The sequence below is a fragment of the Mirounga leonina genome, unplaced genomic scaffold, assembly GCF_011800145.1.
Source record: "Mirounga leonina isolate KUSES-001 unplaced genomic scaffold, KU_Mleo_1.0 Mir_151, whole genome shotgun sequence".
Classification (NCBI taxonomy): Eukaryota; Metazoa; Chordata; class Mammalia; order Carnivora; family Phocidae; genus Mirounga; species Mirounga leonina.
In genome coordinates, this window is record NW_023270377.1 from 44575430 (window position 1) to 44596257 (window position 20828).

The 20828-nt window shown below is 35.0% G+C and overlaps 1 long non-coding RNA gene across 1 annotated transcript in view; it reads left to right on the top strand.

The window, feature by feature from the left end:
* The first annotated feature begins 1468 nt into the window (after positions 1-1468).
* LOC118012229 overlaps positions 1469-20828 on the top strand; it is a 50227-nt gene continuing 30867 nt past the window's right edge. Inside the window, exon 1 of the long non-coding RNA XR_004679646.1 lies at positions 1469-1582. This is a non-coding gene — a long non-coding RNA (uncharacterized LOC118012229). The remainder of the gene's footprint in view (positions 1583-20828) is intronic.

Genomic DNA, 20828 nt, shown 5'->3' on the forward strand with positions numbered 1-20828 from the left:
GAAATAGTTAGATTTGAATTAAGAAATGTAAACATCTTTACACTTTAATTTGACAGTTTTTTTCAACATATATTCATATAATGTCTCCTATGGACAGGCAAAGTGTTGGGTGCAAGTAGAGACAAATGTCAAGAAGAGTGACATAGTCTTAAGAGATAAAGAAGTACAAACATGAATTGGCAAAAATTATAAAATGATTGGACAAACCACCAGAAACGAAGCCAAAAGCCAAACAGACATAAATGAAAGAAAAAAGGTCATTTTGTTCATATTTAAAAGCTCCTACAAATCAACAAGAAAATCTAACAGCCCAATTAAAATTGGGCAAAGTGACATGAATAGGACACACAAAAAGAAAAAAAAATCATTTTTAAACTTGCAAAAACATATATAACCTCACTTTTAGTAAAAGAAATGGAAAACTAAGCTATAAATTGTTATTTTTCACTAATCGCAGTGGTAGGATTAAAAAATTTGTTACATGCTCAATTAACAAGGAGGAAGAGAAACAAGTTCTTTCATACATTATTGGTGGGAGAGTACATTGATATAAAGTCTTTGGACATCATTTTGTCAATATCAATCAAAGAATAAAATATATGTAACCACTTCCAACAGTTTATTATACTATTCAAGTGTCCAAAGTTGTTTGAATATGAATATACACTGAAGCATGCTTACTAATAATAACCAAGATATGTGGAAATATATCAAATATCCCTTAATAAGAAACATTTGGTGTATTATGCATGTGCAAAATATAATAAGAATACATTGTATAATGTACCAAATATGTCATTGTACATTCATATAAGAGAATACTATGCTACCTTTAAAGCAAATATTGTTTTTATAGAAACTATCATGGAATTATCTCTAAGATATATTGTTAAGTGGAATATGTAATTGTAGAACATTGTAGAGAAAATGCTGCAACCTTTATAACAATATAAATGTGTGTCAGTGTGCTTTTACATGTTTAAGTTAATTTATGTTTGTATTTGCATGAAATATTTTTAAGGATACAGGAGAAAATGAAATGAAATTTAATTTCAAAAATGAAATTTTTGTCTCCAGAAGGAAGATGGGGACTTAAGGAAATACTGAGAAAAAATTTATTTTACCTCAATTTTTCCTTTTCAAATATATGTTATACATAAAATTATAACTAAAGGTATTTCAGTAATATAGGTAGAAGATCAAAACACCTTAGTTTTGGTAGTAAACTCAAGGTGCAATTAAGAAGTAAAATCAATTGGTGTCATTTGAGATGAATAGTTAGAAAAATATATATAAGATGATACATGTTTTTGGTTTAGTATTTGCCTGACTTAGTGATCAAATTCTATCAAATTCTCTCATGTTTGCAAATATTTATTTTACTTTTATCCATTACAAATTTCTAAAGTTTCACTGCAATAAATGATTTTATTTTTATTTTTTTATTTTTATTTGCACTTAGGGAAATTCATCTTATTTACAATAACCAAATATAAATGAGAACTATATGTGCCTATCTGACAGCAAACAACATCATCCATTGGTCCACAGGGAAGCAGCAGGATCAGGAACTCCTCTGCAGGTATGTTAGTGGTAGATCTCAGGTACATTAGTCGATCTCAGTCTGGGCTGTGCGTGAGCGTCGTGCTCCCCAAAGCAGATTCCTGGCCGTATATCCATTTATATCTATTAGAATTTCTCTTGTTCATGAATTAATTACTTCTTAAAATATTCCTCCTTATAAAAGTATTAGAATATATTTATATTGTTAACATATTACAATCAGCAAAATACTATTTCCTTTAAATGTAAAATTTTTGTTAAAATCAAATACATATTTTATACTTCAGCATCTGTTGTAAATTATGACCTATATCCATCCTGCCATATATCCTGCACGCAAAGTGACAGAATCAATGATAGATGTTTCTGTCTGAACCCATTTCTTCCAACTTGGCAAAGATTTTTTTTTTTTAGTTCCAACATTAACTATTTTTAATTCATTAGTTTGGCACACCATGATAATAAGTAATATGGAACATATTCTATACCTTAAGAACTAGCCATAAAAATACAGACATAGAGTACATTTCTAAAACAGTCCCTACGATGGCTCTAAGCCATATGTGACTCACCTGCACAAGGATTACCCACAGAAAGCTGGGCTTTCAACTTCTTTTTTTTTTTTTTAAAGATTTTATTTATTTATTTGAGAGAGAGAGAATGAGAGATAGAGCATGAGAGGGAGAAGCAGACTCCCCGCCGAGCAGGGAGCCCGATGCGGGACTCGATGCGGGACTCTATCCCGGGACTCCAGGATCATGACCTGAGCCAAAGGCAGTTGCTTAACCAACTGAGCCACCCAGGCGCCCTGGGTTTTCAACTTCTTTTCACCCTCCTTTCAGTATCTTATTTTACCATCCAATAAGATATAAATAAAAGTGTACATATATTTTTTTTCATTCAGCTAACATTTTTCTGAAAAAAAAGTGTTTACTAATACAATTTTTAATTTAGTTTCTAAAGTTTGAAAAAAAGTTTGTTCTTTAAGGAAATCCAGGAGTAAATCTTTCAAAGTTTTAAATTATAATGCCTGGGTTTTTTTTCTTTCTAAATTTTTAAGTTGTTATATAATGGGTTCTTTTTGAACGTAGTATGACAAAGTAACATGATGTGAATTTTTCATCTCATTTATGTTGACTGATGTTGCAAATCTGCAGCATTTTATTATATATATTATATATTATATACTCTGGCAGTTCTTTAATAATTAAACATAGAATTACCATATGACTCAGCAATTCCACTCCTAGATATATACCCAAGAGAGATGAAAACACATATCCATACCAAAAAATCCTGTACACCAATGTTTATAGTAGCATCTTTTACAAAACCTAAAAGGTGGAAAACAATCACTATCAACTGAAAAGGAAAAAAACAAAAGATAGTTTATCCACACAATGGGATATCATTTGGCCATAAAAAAGGAACAAAATACTAATACACGATAAAACATGGAGCAACCTTGAAAACATGTTGTTAACTGAAAGAAGTCAGTAACAAAAGATGAAATATCATGATTCCATTCCTATGAAAGCCCAGAGTAGCAAAATCTATAGTGGTTCCCTAGGGCTGGGGGATGAGAGAGTAATAGGTAAAGGGTACAGGGTTTCTTTTGAGTCCGTGAAAATGTTCTGAAATTGACTGATAGTGGTGGTAATGATTATACATATATAATATACTAAAAGCCATTGACTTGTATACTTTAAATGAGTGAATTGCATGGCATGGAAATTAGATCTCAGTAAAGCTATTTTTTAAATTAAAAAAAAAAAGAAAAAAGGAATCTGACACTAGACAGGTCAAGACTGGTATAGCTATTCAAGGTTGTCATTAGGATCCGAATCTTCCGACCATCCACCCCTTACATGTAGTTTTGATCATTAAGATCTTGATATGACTCCTTCACCTCCATCTCATGACCACATTTCAGTACAAAAAAGAAGGAAATAATGTACAGCACCTATAACAGGAAAGCAAAACCTTACTAAGAAACCTTCATTGTTTTGCCTTTGGGGCAAGAAATAAGGCCATCTTCGGCAGCAAGAGAGGTGGAGAATTTAGTATCTTTAGGGGGACACTTTCCCACATCAAATAAAATCTGCAGAAATGTATGTTAGGGAGGCAATTTGCAGACTATGTCACAAACTCATATGAATAAGAGATATTTGAATTTACAAGTCTTTCACTTTTTAGAGAAGATTTTTTTTAAAAAAATCAAGATTAATAAAGATTAAGTTATCTTTTTTAATAAAAGAGACTTTTAACAATAGAATAATAAGCAATGAATACTTCCTTCTTAATCATGAATATTAGCCTACTATGATCCATTTTCACAGGGAATTTTTTTTTAATTAGCAAAAATCACATAGGAGCAAAAAGCTGACATTTGTTTCTATATAATTATTTTTTTATAAATTCACAAAATTAACGGATTTATTAGCTTAGTAATCATTGACTACAGATATTCTATTGGGGGCACCTGGGTGGCTCAGTCGGTTGAGCATCTGCCTTCAACTCAGGTCCTGATCCTGGGGTCCTGGTATCAAGCCCCACATCGAGCTCCTTGCTCAGCAGGGAGCCTGCTTCTCCCTCTCCCTCTGCCACTCCCCCTGCTTGTGCTATCTCTCTCTTTCTCTCTGTCAAATAAATAAATAAAATCTTTGTTTTAAGAAAAGATATTCTATTGTTCCATGCCCTTTCAATCTGCTGGGCATAGACAGCTTTCTAATTCTCTATTATATAGGAAATTTTAACTACTAAGATGGGATTTAGGGATGTTTCTCATAGAAGTTATATTTGGAATGATTCTGAAAGAAAAATTATTTCTAATCAGAGAAGAGGGGAGGGCAGTGACTACCAGAAGAACAGTTGGTACAAACAGCCAGGGGGATTTTATAAAGTTGGTATTGCAGAGGATAGTGAAAAAAATCTACGAAGAGTGAGCAGGGTACACAGGGAGAGCATGAGATGAGATGCAGTTACTGAAGTATATTTGAGGTGCTAATTAGCATGATCTTACTCGGTAGACCATGTGAGCCATGGGGACAGTTTAAGAAGAGTTAGTAGAGGCTATGTGCATTTTATAAATTATAAATAATTTCACAAATGTACCAATGAGTATTGCATGGCTTGCAGTGCTATAATACTGGAAAAGTGACTCTTCTTTATAAAGTTTAAAGAAATCTAGTCTCTCTTTGGCCTAAAGATTATAATTACTTCACCTCCAAAAGATTTAATATATAATAGTGTATACCCAACATAAAGATACAGTGGTTATAAAATATGTTTTAAAATATTTTTTCAAAAAGGAGGCATATGTAAATATTAAATTTTTCTCTGAAATGTACAAACTGTGGTGAACACAGATTCTAATAAAATGATTATTCTCTCTTAATCATATTTATTTTAGTTTGTTTTCAGTATTTACTCTTATTACTAAGATTTTATTTATTCTATTTCATAGAATATTGTAATCAATCGGCAATTTTACCTGTTATTTTTAGTCATGTTTTTATTAAGAAGCATTGTAACTGAAATAACTCCTGTTTTACTGTAGGATACAATACATTTTTCATATATTTCAAAATATTTTGTTTTATAATTTTAATATTTTATATACCCAATAGGTTTGTTTGTCCATTGTTTTGTTTTATTTTGGAAAGTTTGAGGGATCCCCCTTGAGATTTACTTGAGTTAGAAATTTGGAATATTTCTAGAACATTTCAGGTACAAAAGTAATATAAAACCTTGCATAAAATATTTCTAACAGTAAAGCCTAGATTTTTTTTCTGAACTATGAGGAATTCTAGAAATGGCACAGCGTAGAATAAAATTTGACATTTATTTATTTTAAAAAGAGAAAAGAAATATCATTATTTTATATAGACTGTCATATGTTAGTGCTAGAATCAGGATTCCTGGTTTTAATCATGTATCTGCCACCAGCTCCTACTGTGGATCCTACTGGCCTAAATCCACCATTCTCTAGAGTAGGGAAGAGAAACTTTTTCTCTTTTCCCGGGCAGTGTATCATGTTTGGGGGATACCTGGAGTTGCTGTAGCCATTTTGCCACCATGATGGAGAATATCATATGGCCGAAGTTGACAAGGGAAGACGGAGATGAGGGTGTCACTGAAAAATGGAGTGGGAGCTTTGGTCAAATCATTCCTAAAGCCCTTCTACTTCTAAAACTTCAAGTTTCACATAAGCTCGTACACCCTTTCATTGTTTAAAAAAAGTGTTTTTTTTAATTTTTTATTTAAATTCAATTTAGTTAACATATACTGTATTATTAGTTTCAGGGATAGAATTTAGTGACTCATCAGTTGCATATAACATCATGTGCTCATCACATCATGTGCCCTCCTTAATGCCCATCACCTAATTACCCCATCCCCCCACCCACATCCCCTCCAGCAACCCTCAGTTTGTTTCCTAAAGCTAAGTATCTCTTATGGTTTGCCTCCCTCTCTGTTTTCAACTTACTTGATTTTTCCTTCCCTTCCCGTGTGGTCACCTTTTTTGTTTCTTAATTTCCACATATGAGTGAAATCATGTGGCATTTGTCTTTCTCTGACTGACTCACTTCACTTAGCATAATACCCTCCAGCTCCACCCACGTCATTGCAAATGCAAGATTTCATTCTTTTTGATGGTTAATATTCCATGGTGTATATATATATATATATATATATATATATATATATATACACACACACACACACACACATATATACACATATATACCACATCTTCTTTATCCATTCATCTGTTGATAGACATCTGGGCTCTTTCCATAGTTTGGCTGTTGTGGACATTGCTGCTATAAACATTGGGGTGCAGGAGCCCCTTCGGATCACTACGTTTGTATCTTTGGGGTAAATCCCTAGTAGTGCAATTGCTGGGTCACAGGGTAGTTCTATTTTTAACTTTTTGAGGAACCTCCATACAGCTTTCCATAATGGCTGCACCAGCTTGCATTCCCACCAACAGTGTAAGTGGGTTCCCCTTTCTCCACATCCTCACCAACATCTGTTGTTTCCTGAGTTGTTAATTTTAGCTATTCTGACTGGTGTGACGTGGAAATCCAGTCAAGAAATGGGCAGAAGACATGAACAGACATTTCTCCAAAGAAGACATCCAAATGGCCAACAGACACATGAAAAAGTGCTCAACATCACTTGGCATCAGGGAAATTCTTAAAAGTTTTAATTGAGGTTTCTACTTATTTGCAAGTGAAAACCATATAATTGATACAGATTAGAATATTCTAAAATTAAAAATAGATTTTATTAATATATATTTTTTATTGTATCATGAGAGATAGAAGTGTAAAAGGGAGACAGGGGACTTGAGCTCTAATTAGTGCAGCATGCAGTGTCCTAAACATTGAGTAAACACTGGAGATAGAGGGTTGCATGAGAATCTGTGTCTAACTTCAAAGAATTACAGTGACTAGGGAGGAAACTGGCACAGAAATAGATGATTTCACTAAAATATCATCTGTGTGTGTAAGCACATGTGTGTGCACATGCAAAAGTATGATTAGGATATTTGTAGAACAGAGATAATCAACACAACCTCTGAGTGTGTCTGAAAGAACCAGTCACTACCAGAGTAGAGAAAGTGGGATGACTTAACACATGAACAAAAGCATAATGGCATGAAATAGCTCATTGTTATTGGGGAGCTATGTGTCTTAAACAGAGAGAGTAAAGCCGGGATTAGAGAGAGATGGAGTTGCAGGGATAGGTCATTAATGGGAGGCGTACATTGCTCCAAGCAGTTCCGTCTTTAAAACTGCAAACTGGAAAGTAACAGTGCATTAAGCAAAAATAATAAAATATTTAATTTACTGATGTCTACTGAACTCAACAGAACATATGGGATACGTTCAGAAACTGATAGCAAAAGAAAGAAATGACATATGTATATGAAAAGAATATTATTTAAAATAAAAGTTCCTCAAAGTTAAAGATTGTTTATCCTGACTAAATCCCTTAATGATAAACATTTAAAAGGACATAATGCCTCCAAAGTTAAGGCTAGATAGAACAAATCAGCCAAGTCTTATATATTGACACTTTGTCTAAACTTAGAGGAAAGTGTTGTTTGACAAAGTAAAGAAAGATGCTATTTTATTCTGTAGAAATGGTCAGCAAAATAGCAAATCATAAACTGTAAGAAAAATCTATCTTGAGAGGGTTTTGGGTTCCATGTGTAAGGAGCTTGGAAGTCACCACTCTTCCCCAACAACAAATAGAAAGCTGAACAGACCGAAAAACCAACATCCTTCTTGGACTCATAATACAGCAGAGGACACAGGGCAAACCACTGCCCTCAACATTGGAGAGACCGGTGAAAACAGGGAGTCACGGCTTATCGGAGCACAGACCCATGACCACAAACTGCCCCAGGAACCAAGGGTAGGAAAACCTGAACTGGAATTGATGAAATGCTGGAGGCTTAGTGTGGATGAGTCTGAGTGTTAAAAACTCCAGGGGACCCAGTCACAGGGGACCGCCACAGGGTTGTGAGATTTACCTCCAGGAGCTTGACCAGGTTCTCACAATAGAATCTGAGAAAAGTCCCTTCATATTCTAGCAAGAGGAGGAAAAAAAGAACAAGTTTGAAATACACCACCTTCTTAACAAGGCCTGCCATCAGGGGAAACTAATTAACCAGTCCCCTAACCTGTTGGATTACTACCAGAGCCTAACTGACCTTCAGGAAGGGATTACCCAACTTTGGCCCACTCTAACCATCCTGTACCACCTAAGGAGGAGAAATACAAACAAAAACTGAGAAACTCTTGGGAAGTCCACAGCCCAGAGGCATAAGCTCACTAAAAGTCTCATGAAATGACCTAATCATAGGATTTTGGAACATTTCCTCTCCCTGCACACCTCACCACCACACTGTTAAGGCTGCTTCACAACAGTTCCCTTTACCCAGTACCTCATGTCCAGGTAGCAGGAAAAAATGACAAGGCATACCAAAAAGCAAAAATAAAACAAAACACAATTTAAAGACACAGGAGAAAGCATCAGAACCAACCATGGCAGGGATGTTGGAATTTTCAGTCCAGAAATTTAAAACAACTTTAATCTACTAAGGGCTCTAATGGATAAAGTAGACAGCATTCAAGAACAGATGGGTAATGTAAGCAGAAAGATGGAAATTTAAGAACCAAAAATAAATACTGGAGATTAAAAAAAAAAACTCCACTGTAATAGAAATGAAAAATGCCTTGATGGGTTTATTAGCAGGTTAACATGGCTAAGAAAAGCATCTTTAAACTAGAGAAGATATCAATAAAATCCCTGAAAATTAAAAAGCAGAGAGAAAAGACTGGGGGGGTGCGGGGAAAGGAACAGAATATCCAAGGACTGTGGGACAATTGCAAAAGGTGTAACATATGCATAATGGGAATACCGAAGGAGAAGGAAGAGAGAAAGGGAGAGAAGAAATTTTTGAAACAATGACTGAGAATTTCTTCAAACTAATATCAGAAACCGAACCACCGATCCAGAAAGCGCTGAGAACACCAAGCAGGATAAATAACACCCCCCAAAAAAAACCCTACAACCAGGCATATCATTTTCAAATTACAGAAAATCAAAGATAAAGAAAAAATTCTGAAAGATGCCAGAGGAAAAACACCACACCTATAGAAGAGCAAAGATAACAATTATATTCAATTTTTCAGAGGCGATGCAAGCAAGAGGTGAATGAAGTCAAATAATTAAAATTTTGAGAAAAAAAAAACCCACTACCCTAGAATTCTGTAGCCTAGAAAATTATCCTCTAAAGTAAAAGAGAAATAAAGAATTTCTCAGACAAACAAAAATTGGGGGAATTTATTGCCAGGAGAATGTCTTCTAGAAAATGTTAAAAGAATTATTTAGAGAGAAAGAAAATAATGTAGGTCAGAAACTTGGAGCTATATAAACTAAGGAAGAGCATCAAAGGAGGAATAAGTGAAGGTGAAATAAAAAATTTTTCTTGCTCTCATCTAACAGATAACATATTGTTCAAAGTAATAATTCCAATAATGTATTTGATTATTTATGGTTATGTATATCTATTTTATACATATGCTTATATATAAATGAAATTAATTATAGTATGAACCAACTGATGGAAGGGAGGAATTAAGATTATTTTTGTTATTATAAAGTATTCACATATCCATGAAGTGATATAGTGTCATTTGAAAGTGGACTTGGATCAGCCGTAGGTGAATATTGCAAGCCCTACGGCAACCACTGAAAAAATGTAAAAAAAGGGACAAAAATCAATATACCAAGAAAGGAAAGAAAATAGAATCATATAAAATGTTCAGTTAAAACCACAACAGGTAGAAAAAGCTTGGGAGATGAAAATAAGAACAAAGAACAAGAGCAACAAACAGAAAAGAGTAGCAAATATGGTAGCTATTCCTCCAACTATGTCAATAATCACCTTGAAGGTTGATAGTCTAAATGCCCCAGGCAAAAGAGATTATCAGAGTGGCTCAAAAAACATGACCCAGTTATGTATGGTCTAGAAGAAATCCACTTTAAGTAAAGACACATATAGATTAAAACTAAATGGATGGAGGAAAATTTACCATGCTAACACTAATCGAAAGAGAAGTCAATCTTTGTAGAAACAGAGGAGAACGGACATACAGTAAGAGATGATATCAGACGCAGAAGGTGGGGTTAATGCATGGTGAAGTAAAGAGGGCAGTATAAAAAAGGGTTTAACCATAGCCTCCTAATCATTAGGTTAGGAGAATTACATGAGATATGTGCCTAGTATCTGGTAAGGTCATTAATTGTTAACTATTGCTTTTATTGTTTTGATTATTATTACATCTTGAGGCCTTTCCATGAGTCATACCATAGAGAACAAATAAGAGTTCTGCCAGGATCAAGACTGCTTTCTCTCAAATGTGTCCTGAGTCAATTTCTCCTTTACTTCGCCAGTATCTTTCTTGCTCTCCGATTCTTTAGCTTCATTCTAGAAATGGAGACTTCTCTGGCTTAACTCTCCACACTCACTCCTGAATTCTGTTGGTATTTGTCCCCTGACTGTAGGAACACCCGATTCCACCGTCTTGACCTGTAGGAACCTGTAGGCTATTACCAATTACATCCATGCTGCCTCTCAAATGTGTATTGACACTTAGGAATCACATACTCCATTTTCATTAGTTGGAAACAGCCTCTGAAATATGTCAGTGTTGAGGTCATTGACTCTCATTTTGCAGGTTAGTAACTTAACCAACTTCAATAAATTTTATATTCTTTTATAGACATGACCACATAACCACAGAGAGCTTTGTAAACACCAGCCCTATTAAAATCTAGCAGGTATATTTTAGCACACACTTAAATTTGAGTGAGGGCACTGGAAATAATTAGTTTTCCTCTCCATGATGACACAATCCTCAGCTATTACATGTACTCTGAATAACACGTACCAGCTATGGTAACAGTTCAAATTTTTGGTACACTTCTCTCAAAGGTATAATCAAAGCCAAAAATATTACTAATTCATACCACACCCTAAAACAACCAGTGGTAAATTCCTTTGTACTTTGGGGGACTAGATTTATATTTTATAATAACAATGACTGGCCTCAACTAACCACATTTCATATCCATAGCATGAGGTCTGAGTAATTGATTATTTTAAAGCATGTGGCCAATTATGTAAATTTCCCATTGTCCAGAAATAAATACCTAGAAGAGAAATGTGTGAGTTTATGCAGAACTGTGAAAGTTAATCCCAGTTTCCTCTTCTGAAAAGACTTAAATGCCTATAGTCTTATGGTCCCAATAAAGAATTCTCTGGTTTCTATTTTTATATTTTTGAAATTATATGTAAATCCTTTATCAGTTACCTGGAATAAGATGTGAGCTGAGTAATGACTCTATCAGCAAGGCAGATAAGACTCCATGATCATTGCAGTTGTGCAATTAATAATGAACCCCATGAACTAAACTAAATAAATAATAAGTAAATACAATAATAAATAGTTACGCATACACACAGCTATGTCAAAACAATCCTCATCAAATTGCAAATTTCTTTTTTTTTTAAAGATTTTATTTATTTATTTGAGAGAATGAGATAGAGAGAGCATGAGAGGGGGGAGGGCCAGAGGGAGAAGCAGACTCCCTGACGAGCAGGGAGCCCGATGCGGGACTCGATCCCGGGACTCCAGGATCATGACCTGAGCTGAAGGCAGTCGCCCAACCAACTGAGCCACCCAGGCACCCTAATTGCAAATTTCTTATAGAGTGCTCTAGACAAATAGATAAGGAAATGTTAGCTACTCATTCCTCTGACACTAGATGATACATAGTTACTTATATTTGCAGAACTTGTTCTTAGCAACGGATTACAATTCCAGAGTCATTCCTTTTATCTGGTAGGTCAGATCTTTTTTTTAAATGTACTGTAAATGGGTGAGAATTGAATTCACAAATGCTGTGTTAGAGTGCCAGCACTGTTGTATGAATTTGAGCCTGTTATTTATCACTCCTGCAACGTCAATTTTATTATTTGCTGAAGATGATAGAAACAACACTGGTTCTGACTGTTGAGAATTTGAATAAAATAGCAAATGCTGAGTCACTTGTAATTTCTTAAGTGATATGAAATTGTTTGTGGTTATATGGCATATTTCTCTAATACTCTTGCAGTGCAGGCTGTGGGTCGTAAAGCTCTCCTCATCTTTGTATATCTGGAAATGTCTTTTAGGAATTTTTTGCTATTTTGCCATATGTTCTAATACACCCTTCAAGTTCTTGTGAAGATAAAGTGATGAAACTATGTATTTAGATACAGCTTAATATATGTTTCTGATAAATGAGGATCAATAAACTCTATAGCAATCCTTGGGGAAAAAACGAAAATGTCTTTACTTGACCTCCTTTTTTTTAGGTCATAAGTTAATTGAATACCAGATTCCAGGTTAATGGTTCTTGTATTGATGTTTTTTGTTGTTGATCTTTCTTCTCATAATCTCTGATGTTTTGCTTCACAAGGAATTTACTTATTGATATTTATTTCTTTATCATCTATACCTTGCTTTGCTCTTCTTTTTTTTTTTAAGATTTTATTTATTTATTTGACAGAGAGATAGAGAGAGCCAGAGAGCACAGGCAGGGGAAGGGGCAGAGGGAGAGATGGGCTCCATGCGGGGCTCTATCCCAGGACCCCGGGATCATGACCTGAGACAAAGGCAGATGTTTAACCGACTGAGCCACCCAGGCACTCCTTGCTTTGCTCTTTCAATGATTACTTTCAGCCTAAAGTTACATGTCTTCAGTTCTGCAAAAATATCTCAACCATTTTCTTTTCAAACATTTATTTTCTATCCTTTCCCCTACTATTTCCTTCTGGAACTCCTCTCAGATCTATGTTGATACATCTAAACTTACCCTCCGTCTCTCAGTGTGTTGTCATATATTTAACGTTTTTATGTCTTATCCTGCATGGTGGGGGAGTTCTGCAGGACTACTCTGCAGTTACTCATCAGTCTTGTGGTTACTTTCAGTGGTTGTAGATTTCATTTTCAGGGCACCCAATTGCTTCTTGCATCAATTCTGCCTGCTTTTATAATTTTCATTCTCTATACACTGCTGTTATCCATCTTTTTTAAGAATCACAAATATATTTCTCATGAAATTGGTTTTAGATTCTTTTATTTTTACGTTATTTGGAGTGAAATTTAAAAAATGTTGATTTTATTTATTTATTCATATATTTTGGAATTTTGATTCATATAATAATACTTAATAGGAGAGTTTATTTCATTCATTCTTTGTCATTATTTCCTTGCAGATCCTCAGGTCTCACAGATGAGAACCAGGTCTTCTATTTGTAGTTCAAATGCCACATTATGTTAAAAAATGTCAAAGTTATCATTATTATTATTATTAAAGAGTTTATTTATTTGAGAGAGAGAGACAGAGATAGCAAGAAGAGAGCATGAGCAGAGAGGAGAGGGAGAAGCAGGCTTCCCGCTGAGCAGGGAGCCCAATGTGGGGCTGGATCCCAGGACCCTAGGATCATGACCTGAGCCGAAGGCAGACACTTAACCCACTGAGCCACCCAGGCACCCCTCAAAATTATTTTAATTATTGATATGAAAGAGTTGCTTTTAGGAAGCAGCCTTACTTTACTTAAGGAAAATACCTTTTGGGAGCTGGATATTATGACAGATCGGATTATTGTTCTCTGCTCATCACTGCTCCTTGTGAAAGTATACAGAAGCACACTTTGTTGTGTGACAAGAGTACCTCCCATTAGAGTAATTGGAGAAAGTAAATAAATGTGGTGACTATCAGGTGAATGTATATTTTATTCATCATTATGTTTGACTGGGAAAAAAAAAGTATATTACAATTTACCCCACTTGCAACAGGCAAGATGTATACAAATTTCATAAATATTACATTTTGAAATAAAAGTGTTTTTTTTTTTTTAAGATTTTATTTTTGTTTACTTGAGAGAGAGAGAGTGAAAGTGAGAGCACAAGAGAGGGTAGGGTCAGAGGGAGAAGCAGACTCCCCGCTGAGCCAGGAGCCCGATGCGGGACTCGATCCCGGGACTCTGGGATCATGACCTGAGCCGAAGGCAGTCGCTTAACCAGCTGAGCCACCCAGGCGCCCCAAAAGAGTTTTCTTTATTGCTACAGAGGTTAAAAAACTAAATATTATTAAATAGTACAAGATAAAATTAACATATAGATTCTTGCCAGATTTGTTTCTTTCTAGAAGTTCTATGTAGAGCTACTTAGCGTTTACAATCTCTAACACAAATTGCAGACTTTGAGATATTTAAGAGAATTTTCATCCCAGCAAAGTTCCAACATTTTTAAAGTTAGAACTTTAAAAAAAAAACCACTCTTTTTTTTTAAAAAACCACTAACTCTTATATAGCATTCAATATATACAACAGATAAAGATTGCTATAATTAAAATTCTCTTGACTATTAAGTACTGTATATTAAAAATATTTTTGATTTGATTTACTGATATTTTATTTAGGATATGTGCATCTGTGTTCACGAAAAATATTACTCTGTAATTTCCTTTTTTAATGACATTTTTATCAGGTTTTTCATCAGGATTAGGCTCATAAAATGAGTTGGAAGTATTCTGATTTTTCATTTTTTACATGGAATGTTTCCATTTTTTTCTTTTTTCCCCCTTGTTCAGTCTAGGGAGGGGTTGAAAATTTTATTAAAGTTTTCAACAATTTGACTTTCACCTTTATATTTCTTCCTGTTATTTGCCATATTTCTATTTCTTATCTTTATAATTTCCTTTCTTATCCTTACTTTAAATTTAATTTTCTGTTCTGTTTCTAGCTTCTTAATGTGAAGAATTTGATCCTTAATATTAGACCTCTCTTCTCTATATATAATTTTAACACTGATATTTTTATATTGTTGAATAAGTCCACTATTATAGCATTTCCTAATAACCTGGAAAATATCTTTTTGAGAGAATGCCTTGTATTTTTTTAATTTAAAATTTGAATAATTTTGCATGATACATAATCCAACTTTCCTTGATACATTGTAGAATAAACATTACTATCTCAATAAATGATAGAATTAATGTTACTTATATTTGGGTTATACTTTAAACAGCAAAAACCACGTCCAAACTAATATTCATGTCTTCATTTACCATTATTCCTAAGTCTGCAGGACATATTCACAAAATCTTAACTTTTATATAAAAGGATGCTTTGGATATCCAGATATTACTGCTAAGTATTTCTTTGAAATACAGTAAAAATAACCCAGAAGTATGATAAATAATCGCAATAATTCTTAAAGGATATGTTACCTTTTTTGTTGTTCAATATATGTCTCCTTTCCATCTCCTTCCTGGCCTCAACCTACTTCACCTACTGCAGTCCTTTGTATCCATTGTTTCTGAATCAGAGAACATACTAATGACTAAGAAGAGAAGTATTTTCTCAGAATGTAATTTAGAAGTTTAGAAGCTTTGATATGTCCTGACATATTTCAAAGGACAAGAGTCAGATGAGTTGGGCGCCTGGGTGGCTCAGTTGGTTAAGCGACTGCCTTCGGCTCAGGTCATGATCCTGGAGTCCCAGGATCGAGTCCCGCATCGGGCTCCCTGCTCGGCAGGGAGTCTGCTTCTCCCTCTGACCCTCCTCCCTCTCATGCTCTCTGTCTCTCATTCTCTCTCTCTCAAATAAATAAATAAAATCTTTAATTTAAAAAAAAGAGTCAGATGAGTTTTCAGTGTTAGACAGTTCAACACATATCAAATTAACAAGTAATAAATAATTTTAAAAATAATAATTATAATTGCTTTCCTCCCAAGGCAGCAGCTTTATGGTGCTCTGCTCAAATTATAGAATAAATGATTTGGATAAAGAGAAAATTACTTGCTTCAGATGGCATGTATTTTAGTTAATTCTTGAGCAAATTCACCATTGTCAAGCTTAGATTATACATGTTTTAAAGCCAGATTTTGAACAGTCATTATTATACAAGATGATATTTAACATTTTTCATCCATTAGGGTTTTTGATCCATTTATATTCTTCCTTGAATAATGGGCTACATATTGTTAACATGATGACATTCTATTTTGTGTCACTGGCAAGAAACCCTATCTGACTTCAAACTTACACAAATAGACAGAGCGCCTTTTTATTATTTACTGTAAGAGAATTCGGAAAATATTTTATAAAATTAAAAACCACATTTAAAAAAAACAATAACTGCATTGACTGTATTCTTAGAAACAAAAGAATATTTTGTAATCAGGAATATTAAGAATGTAAGTTCAAAAGGTTACCATTTTTTTTTTATCGTGTGCTATCCAGCTGCTTATAATTTCCATAAATTTATGTCAATCATGAAAATGAAAAATGTGTCAAGAACGTATCATGTTTTCTGGGAGGCCTCTTAAAAGATTTTTATTTCTATAACACTGTCTTATTTGCTAGGAATTAGAGAAGTATAGAAAAGGACAAAAATTAAGATACAAAAGTAAACACCATATCTTACATTAATGATAAACATCTATGTCAACATTCCATATTCATAAAATTATAACAAATGTTTAATGAGGACCTACCATGAGCCAGATACTGTGCTAAGGCCTTTGCATGCCTAACCACTTTTAATGTAGGCCACACAGCAACACAGTGTGTACTTTTACTATGTGGGCGTTGAGTATTGAAGAAGTCAGGTAATTTGCACAGTTTACCCAAACAAATGGTGAATAAGGATTCATTGCACCCAGATAGATCTACCTGCAGAAACCAGACTATTCCTCCCAATGCTAACTACCTTACATTTCATATGTAGAAAAATGAGAATTTGAAGTTAAGTCAACTTTACCAATTAGAAAAATTAGAATCAAAATCATTCACATTAGTAGTTTTGATCATCTTTCCCTATGCTGTGTACTTCTAAACATTTGTCTCTAACATGATATACATAAAATATCATAGGGGCGCCTGCGTGGCTCAGTCGTTAAGCGTCTGCCTTCAGCTCGGGTCATGATCCCAGGGTCCTGGGATTGAGCCCCACATTGGGCTCCCTGCTCTGTGGGAAGCCTGCTTCTCCCTCTCTCACACCCACCGCTTGTGTTCCCTCTCTCGCTGTGTCTCTCTCTGTCAAAAAATAAATAAAATCTTAAAAAAAAAAAAAAATCATAGCTGTAAGCATTTTGAGAAGCTACTTTCCCCTTTCTTTTATCTCCAGCGTCTACCACACACAGTACTGGCAAGAAAAACATTTTTCTGAACCAAACTATCAGATTATAAATTTCGGAAATATACTTAGATGTTCCCACGGTTGTAAAAGTGGCTTGACACCATAAGAAAATCACAACTAATTGTAAAAACTAGGAAAATTTCAGTAAATTAAAGAAAATGTGAAACACATATATGTTAAATCAAGGAATTCCAAAGACATATAATTTATTTTACATATATACTATGTTTCAGAATCAGGGTGTAATGCACATACAGCCCATGATTTTATTTCAGGCCTAAATACATGCAAGTGATACCCTCTTTTACTGAGGGGCAAATTAATAAGTATTCACTGAATGATTAAAGTGGTTCAACGTGTCTTTCCCTAACATGAATAAAAAAAACCTGTGTTAAAATGTAATTTTCAGAGAGGTACCTGTACGCTTCTTGTGGACTCATGTAAAAAGGAGTCATCTGAGTTGGGATAGATGCTAATTTTTGCAGTGAGTCAGGACAGAAACTGGCCAGATTTTTAGTAAGGAAACTTGACTAAAAAATATATGTTGAAAACACGAATTATCTAAAACGTAAATTGCTTGATTTGAGAGTCTAGATCTTGAATTTCTTGGCCATTATCTGCAGCTGGTATTGTTTTACACACACAGAATGGATTGAATTATTAACTCATTTTTTCAATTATTTACCTGCACTTCTGGATTGAATTATTACTCAAAAAACATGTTCCGTTAGTCCATTTAGATGGCAATGAAAATGTTATTCTGGATAATATGGCATATTGATAGTTATCCTTGTGATTTTCTTCTTACTAAAGCAAGATAAAAACATTTGAAATATATATGCTGATTGCCTTAGAAGTCAACTCCAAAAAACAAAGATCTAGTTTAAATCATTCCTAAAGTAACTATTGAAACAGTCACATTTATAACGTATTCTTTTTTTTCCTATCTAGACTGCTTCAATCTGTGTGTCTAAATTCCAATCTGTACCTTTATCAGTCCCATGTTTGTATCAGCAAATATTTATTATACATTTAGTATGTGTTATATACCTTGCTATGGATTTCAGAGAAAGAAAAAATAAACATGACGGAGTTTATCCTCAAAAAACTGGCTGGAGAAACAGGTATATATACAACAAACAAGGATACTGGGGCAAAAGTGGGAGACACTGTAATAGGTAAAACAAAGTTCAGTGGAGGGAAGGAAGAAGAAAACGAATTCCACCTCTGGTGGGCTGAAAACATTTCATTGAGGAGTGGCCATCTTGTGCACATTACATGAGATTGATACTTAAATATTTATTGTCTATAAAATCATATGATTTCTCTTTTGACAAATATTTTCATTAAAATGTTTCAAGTAACTAGAAATGTTATAAATCTCTAGAGGAACTTATGATGTAATGGAATTCTTTAGTGACGCCATGATGAGGTGAATAATTGTTCTCTGGTATTCTTTTCTAGAAATCCAGATTCCCAAATATTAGAAAATGAAGCTAAGGTGGCCACACATACCTATATATTAATCAGTTTGACGTTGAATGGTATTACTGAAGGCTTTGATGAGACTCACTTAAAGACTCACTTTTGAAATTAAAGAAAACTTGTAAAAATTATTATGACATTTAGTGTTTTGCATATTCATTATGTTATCATAGTAACTATGAAAAATTAAAAGTTTACATAAAGGATGAATTACCATTATTTTTTCCTAAAGATTTATTTCTTTACTTTTTGAGAGAGAGAGAGAGAGAGGTGGGGAGGGGCAGGGGGAGAGGAGAGAGCGTCCCAAACAGACTTGATTTTGAGCATGGAGCCTGACGTGGGGCTCAATCTCACGACCCTGAGATCATGACCTGAGCCTAAATGAAGACCCTGACGCTTAACCAATTGTGCCACCCAGGGGTCCTGAAATACTATTATTTTTATATATCTTTTTTGTTATTTACATTTGTTGACAACTTTCCCTGTTTCGTTGCTAAATCTTCTTTATGCTTAAGTCACTGACACCTAAGAAAGACAAAAATTTCATTTAACTGCGCAAGTTCTCTGTGCCTTTGCCTCTTTCTGACCCTTCAAAATGTCCCAGGTCCCCCCCGCCCCTAAAGCCCTCTATTTTGCTACTTTTCGGTTCTCTCCTGCTGCTTTTCAAAATGTATATACACCACTCCACCCCTGCCACAGACACCGTATCACCATGCTCACTTGAGGAAATGTTGAGTTTTGTTTCCTGTTTTCTATTTTGAGTCAGGAAAAAAAAATCTAGGCCAGGAGGCTATAAGTTGCCTGTGTGAGAAGGGACAGCACACTCCCCCAGCTGAGGGAGGACAGGAGAAGCAGGACAGTAGAGTGGTAGGAAGTGGCACCAAGGAAGGAACGAAGGACAGCGACAACAGCCTAGATAGTTCTCTGGCATCTATGAGAGGAAGAAAAGTGGAGGAATTGACGATCTCTGCCTGGAGAGTCCTCCCACTGCCTTTCTGCTCTGTGAACCCATGACTTGTCCTTTAAATCTCAATGCAATTGCTACCTGCTGTGTGAAGTGTCCCCCCCCCCCGCCTCATTGTGTCAGGAGTGACTAAGCACTATTTGTTCTACTTAATTTTACACAGATTTCTATAAAATCTAATATCTTGTTATGTTACTAGCATGAAAAGCATGATTTTCTTCACAAAGAGAATTCATCCCTGTCCCTAAAAGAGAGAATGCTTTCTTATAAGTTGCTGGGATTATAGCCCAAGATGATCCGAAGTTGAAGAAATATTTCTCAAGACAGACAGCAACCAGGCTACTTTTTAACTTTTGTTGAATGGAGTATGCAAGGGGAGAGCCAGTGCAAAATTGCCTGAGACCACAAGAGATCTTAGAGAGGAGGAAGGGAGAGAATGGAGGGAGCAGACAAAAGTAGAGAGACAATGAGCCTAGAAAATATAACCGGGCTCTCAGATTTTAAAGAAGTGGTTCCAGGGATAGAAGAAGAAAATGCATTACATACCGAAGTACTTCCAAAGTTGCAGTTGTTCTGGTGATGATGGTGAAGGGCTGCTACATGACCCTCCGTTGGCTGCAGCCTCTCGGTAGTGGTGGGTGAAATCGCAGCCCTCCACACGGGCTCTACAACTCTACTGGTTTATTTACAAACTATCTCCCCCTGAACGTAAGCCCACTAAGTTAAGTACCTGTGCTTTTTCATCTTGATCTCTCCAGTAACAGGGTACACATACTATTGGTGCACTAAACAGTGGTTGGGTGGATAAAAAGGAATGGTCCAAATTGTGCATAGGCACAGATTGGGAGATTGAGTGAGTTGGGCTGAGCTCTGGTACTAACGCAGCCATTAGCCAAGCCAGTTGGGACTCTAGTGTATCTCTCCTATTGCCCCCACCTGGTCCTGGGATAGCCTCTCGCACCTAAGTCTCCGTTTCTGTTGCTCAGGAATGAATGAAAGAGAGAAAGAGAAAGAAAGAAAAGGAAGAAAAGGAAGAAAAG